The sequence below is a fragment of the Oryctolagus cuniculus genome, chromosome 12, assembly GCF_964237555.1.
Source record: "Oryctolagus cuniculus chromosome 12, mOryCun1.1, whole genome shotgun sequence".
Classification (NCBI taxonomy): Eukaryota; Metazoa; Chordata; class Mammalia; order Lagomorpha; family Leporidae; genus Oryctolagus; species Oryctolagus cuniculus.
In genome coordinates this window covers 13740310-13746309 of record NC_091443.1, presented here as the reverse complement: position 1 = coordinate 13746309, position 6000 = coordinate 13740310, and the positions used below count along the sequence as shown (strand labels likewise).

The 6000-nt window shown below is 40.1% G+C and overlaps 1 long non-coding RNA gene across 1 annotated transcript in view; it reads right to left on the bottom strand.

The window, feature by feature from the left end:
- Positions 1-605: 605 nt before the first annotated feature.
- LOC108178325 (uncharacterized) overlaps positions 606-6000 on the bottom strand; it is a 100241-nt gene continuing 94846 nt past the window's right edge. Inside the window, exon 10 of the long non-coding RNA XR_007910344.2 lies at positions 606-1412. This is a non-coding gene — a long non-coding RNA (uncharacterized lncRNA). The remainder of the gene's footprint in view (positions 1413-6000) is intronic.

The window sequence follows — 6000 nt, the reverse complement described above, 5'->3', positions numbered from 1 at the left end:
GAATAGTTATCCTCTCACTACTGGATATATATCTAAAAGATAAGAAATCAATATATCAAAAATACACCTTCACTTCCATATTTATTATGGCAGTAGGATATCTAAGGAAGTAATGAGAGTTCTGATGTGATATTCTGAGGTTCAAAGGTGATAATCCATGTGGACATTAACACCACATCATGCATGTAGAAGCATGCTAACATAGGTCAGGACTCATACTCCAAGCTGTTGAATACAGGAACTGCATCTGAGCACATTTTTGTCTCCATGAACCTTCTTGGTAGCAACTTTTCTACATGGCCAGGCACAGACCAATTTCCCTAGGCCCATCTGTCCAGGTGATCACCGATCACATTTTAGGTTCATGTAAAGCCAAAAAAAAAAAAAAACTATTTGGGATATGACAATACCTTCTATCTGTAGTGGCCCAGAAGGTTCCATAGAAGAATGTGACAGACATTACTTGCACATTAGTTCACTTTCTTAAGTCCTTCTCCATATCCAGTAGCAAGAATGGGACAGAGCAATTACACCAGCTTTCATGGACATGAGGGCTGCTGTATGCCATCATCTCACCACTGAGACATGGATCACGGAACTACAGAGCAGTCCAGAAGAAAAAAAAAACATAAGGAAAAGTCATTTGAACATATTTTCCCTTCAACTATTTCATCTAATTGTTGACTACTAAGACAGAGGCCTTTGCATGACATAGCTATCTTGCAGGAAGCCCAAAGATGAAAGGAAACCCTTTGTAGATAATGCATGTATAAGTAGGTTGAACTACTCCATGGGGACTCAACTCTGCCTTTCCTATGACTTGTTCTGTGTAGTTGAACAACAGCCTACATTATAAAATAAGTGTACTTGCCGGCGCCACAGCTCACCAGGCTAATCCTCCGCCTTGCGGCGCCGGCACACCGGGTTCTAGTTCCAGTCTGGGCGCCGGATTCTGCCCCAGTTGCCCCTCTTCCAGGCCAGCTCTCTGCTATGGCCCGGGAGTGCAGTGGAGGATGGCCCAAGTGCATGGGCCCTGCACCCCATGGGAGACCAGGAGAAGTACCTGGCTCCTGCCATTGGATCAGCGTGGTGCGCTGGCCGCAGTGCGCCGGCCGTGGCGGCCATTGGAGGGTGAACCAACGGCAAAGGAAGACCTTTCTCTCTCTCTGTCTCTCTCACTGTCCACTCTGCCTGTCAAATAAATAAATAAATAAATAAATAAAATAAGTGTACTTCTCTGTTTGCAAGAGCAGAACACAAATGTCAACAAAAGAAGAAACCAGTAAGGCTTAGGTCCTCTAATCATTTCTGCAGAAAATGTCCAGCTTTCTTTAAATTTTGGAACCATCTTACCTTTGGCCTTCAGCACATAAACGCTGCAGTCTAAATAGCTGGCATAGATGATCAGATTGCTGTTTAGACATGAATGTGTTAAGATCTAATACAATAATACAGTGAAGATCATAGGCATATTCTTCTATTAGTAGTAGTAGTAATTTTAAATTTATAAAAAATATCGTGAAGTTGTACTACAATGAATTCCCCTATATCCCTCACCTTATATCCCCTATTAACATTTCATATTGGTATATTTGTCACAATTAATGAACTACACCCAGGTACATTTTTTAACCAAGATATGACCTTGAAATTCTTTCTATATAGTATTGATGCTCATAGCTGATGACTTCAGCATTTCCTGACCAAAATCTACCCATCTATTACATGGAAATTACCCATAAAATGTCAATATCTTTGGCCTTTGTGTTGCTGGCATCTAATAATTTTTTAACATTTCTTATAAATCTCTTAAATATTGAACCAATGCCTCCCTACCAGAATAGGTACTAGACCATGCATTGAGGTTTCCATTACTTGCATAGCAGACACATACTACTGCATCTGAGAGACACACCCTGTAGCAATGCGTGCTTTACGGGCCAATGTGATCCTCTCAACACAGTTATGCTGGCATTAGTGCATCTATATTGCAGGCCTTGGATTTTCTCTATCCTGCTTGTTGAAGTACTATATTTGTTGTACCCTCCTCTTGCCTTTGTGTAACTTGTTTTCAGATGTGTAAATCCTTGCTCAACCCAGGTTGAAGACACTAACCAGGATACTCAATCATCTATTCACAAACAATGGCAGAGAATAATCAAAGGTTCAGCTTAAAACAACGGATATCGATGGATCACCTAGAGATGGGAAAATTATTGACTGAACCAATTAAATGAAAATCTGAAAAAGTCACAACATGAACACCTTTTTAAAATATTATGCCAGATGATAGAAAAAGAAAAGATTACAGTTCCTTATTTTTTACAAGCCAGTAATACAAAAGTATGTTCTGTCTTGAGTACATTTATTTAAACCATCTTCTGCTAGGGACTTTTGATTTCATTAAAAAATGAAAGCAATTTTAGTAAATAATCAGTAAAGAGCAAGAAAATAACATCTATGTACATTATGACCCATCTATCCCAGGAAATGCTGTACAGACATTTATAAAAGTCAGATGGATGGAATCACAGACTCTAGCCAGTGTCTACAGCTTTTGAGTAAGGAAAAAAATCAAGCAATATGATGTAGTTCACACTGGTACAGTAGCAAAATGGCTGGCCTCTGCTTCAGAATGGGAGTCTCAGTGTTCTGTCTATACAAATGGATGCCTCTGTGAGCCTTCACAATGAGAACAAACTAAGCCACACAATGGAAACATTCACAGATCTTAAGTATGAACATCTTAGAAAATTTTGCCTGTGGCTCCCAGAAATATCTCTGTTTCTCTCCTTTTCAACCAAAGTTATTTCAGAGGAAATTTCTGGAAAACACTGAAACAGAGAATGTGTAACATCTGTATGTCCTAATAAAAGTGACATTTCCATTCAATTACTAAAAAGTGATGCTTGCAAAAATGAAGACATTTGAAACGATTCCTGAAAAATGATCATAATTAATTTTTAAATGAGAAACAAAAAGCATTAATACACAATAAAAAAGTGAATTTGGTTGTAGATGATGTTTATGACTAAAAACCCCCAAACTATATACAAATGATTTCTTTTTTTATAAAAAAGGAAGAACAAATATTACCAGGTAAGCCTGAAGCGGTAACGTGTCCTTCCTTGGTCAGCAAGCAGAACCACAGCGGGGAAAACTCGCTCTTATACAAAAGAACTGCACTCCCCAACCAAACCCAGAGGCGGAGTGAGCAGCTGTCTTTGCCTGTGCAGACCCACAGAGTGGCTCTCAGCTCTGCCGCAGCGGTTGCGGCACGACCCTTGGTGGGCGTGGTCTGGAAGAGGAGGGGGAGGACCTCTCTCACTGGGGCATCTGCGCTTGTGCAAAAGGCCCTCAGGGTGACTTTCTAGGTTCCCGCCCTCTATGAGTGTTTTGGCTGTTCTTGGGGGGTAGGGGGATGGGAGGCTCCAGAAGGGAGGAGAGGTGAAAGAGGAGTCTTGGAATCTAATAAAATTCATGGAGAATATGCTAAGCAAATAAGCTGGGGAAGGGGTCAGTATTGGGTGGACTGTCCAATACTAAAAAGCATGTAAGGTGTAGAATCTTCAACAGCAATGCTCCGAGGTTCTACACCCTCCTCCCCATTCAAGGTGCATCTGGGAATACAGGTGTAGGTGCCAAGCATACAGGTTTTCACTCTTCACTTTCTTCATTTTAGAAGAATGTAGCAGATAAAACAAAGAGCTCAAGAGGAAAATTCTTGTGTTAAATGAAATCTCTTAATAAGACATGATATCTGTACAGACCTAAAGAAATAAAACATGAAGAAAGAGAAAAATACCTCAAAAATAGACATACGCTAAAAGAGAAGGTTTGAATGTTCTCACAACGAACACATGACAAATATTTAAGGAGGTGAATGTACTAAGCATCCTGAGATTTGATAATTACACATTGCATGTATGTATTGAAGCAGCACATTGTATCCCAGAAATACATAGAATTACTATGTGTTATTGAGCGCCACGGCTCAATAGGCTAATCCTCCGCCTGCGGCACCCACACACTGGGTTCTAGTCCCGGTCGGGGCGCTGGTTCTGTTCCGGTTGCTCCTCTTCCAGTCCAGCTCTCCGCTGTGCCCCAGGAGTGTAGTGGAGGATGGCCCAGGTTTTTGGGCTCTGCACCCACATAGGAGACCAGCAGAAGCACCTGGCTCCTGGCTTCGGATCAGTGCAGTGCACCGGCCGCGGTGCGCCAACCACAGCGGCCACTGGGGGGTGAACCAACGGAAAAAGGAAGACTTTTCTCTCTGTCTCTCTCTCTCATTGTCCACTCTGCCTGTCTCTCTCTCTCTCTCTCTCTCTCTCTATATATATATATATATATATAATTTAAAAAAAAACAACTGATGATAAAGTCACTGCCCGCAGTGCTGGCATCCCATGTGGGTGCTGGTTCAGCTCCCGGCTGCTCCACTTCCCATCCAGCTCTCATCTGAAAACTACCTTTATATGTATACAAACACATGATTTGAGCTACAGTGAGGAAAAGATGCATTTTTCTATAAATGTTCTATGAGATTGAATGTCCATAGGAGAGATTATAAGACTTTTGATCACACATTACACACAAAATAAATCCCAGTGGGATCATTCACCTAAATAAAGGAGTATTTTAATGCAGCATTTATAATGTAACTTAGAAAAGTAACTTTGTGACCATGGAGTAGGATAAGTTTTCTGAAATTAGACCAAGAAAGTATTCTGTAACTGAAAAAATATCATAATAACATTGATGTGAGTAAAGACACTGGAGCTAGAGAATGAATCAGCTAAAGTTTCTTCTATCCATTTCAAATTTAGTTTTTTTTGTTTGTTTGTTTGTTTGTTTTTTTGACAGGTAGAATTGACAGTGAGAGAGAGAGACAGAGAGAAAGGTCTTCCTTTTCTGTTGGTTCACTCCTCAAATGGCCGCTATGGCCGGCGCTGCATGGATCTGAAGCCAGGAGCCAGGTGCCTCCTCCTGATCTCCCATGCCGGGTGCAGAGCCCAAGCACTTGGGCTATCCTCCACTGCCTTCCCAGGCCACAGCAGTTAGCTAGACTGGAAGAGGAGCGACCAAGACAGAATCTGGCGCCCCGACTGGGACTAGAACCCGGGGTGCTGGCGCCGCAGGCGGAGGTTTAGCCAAGTGAGCCGAGGCACTGGCCTCATATATATAATTTTATGAACATAATATTACTTCCCAGAATCTATCCTCTTTCCTTTTTTGTTTTTCTTTTAATTTTTGTGATTACATATTTTCAATTTACTTTATAATCACAAGCATAAGCCTCCACTAAATAAAGAGTTCAACAAGTAGTAAGTAGAAACACCACTGTTATGCAGGAGTAGAGACAAGAGCTAAAAACAATAATCAAATCTCAAGATGTCGATTTCACTCGTATGTATTACATTTTTGTACTGTGTGTATTAGTTCCAACAAATCAGAGAAAACATGATATTTGTCTGTTTGGTCTGGCCTGTTTCAGTAAGCATAAGGGTTTCCAGTTGCATCCATTTTGTTGCAAAAGACAGGATTTTGGTTTTTTTTTTTTTATTATGGTTCAGTAGTATTCCATCATATATATATATATGTGTATATACATATATACCACAATATATATTATATATACCTATATAGTAGATATCTATATCTATCTATCTATTTAATTCAGCCCCACATGAACCAACCTAACAGGTTCCACTTTATTGTAAGTAGCTTACAACTCTAAGAGTTGATGCCATTTGCTTAATCATTGCATACCAAAATCCATGTGTAATGATTTAACAGTTGGTAATATTTACACCCAAAGGAAACAACTTAGCACAGTTAAGGCACAGTGCTTAAGTGTGTTCTTCAGACTCAGAATATCCATTAATCTCTTAGTTAATAAGGTCATCATTTTTTCTCTTGCCCCCTCAATTAATATTTAAAAAATAAAAAATGAAAAATAAAAAGTTCACATGTTTCTTTTTTTTGACAGGCAGAGTTAGA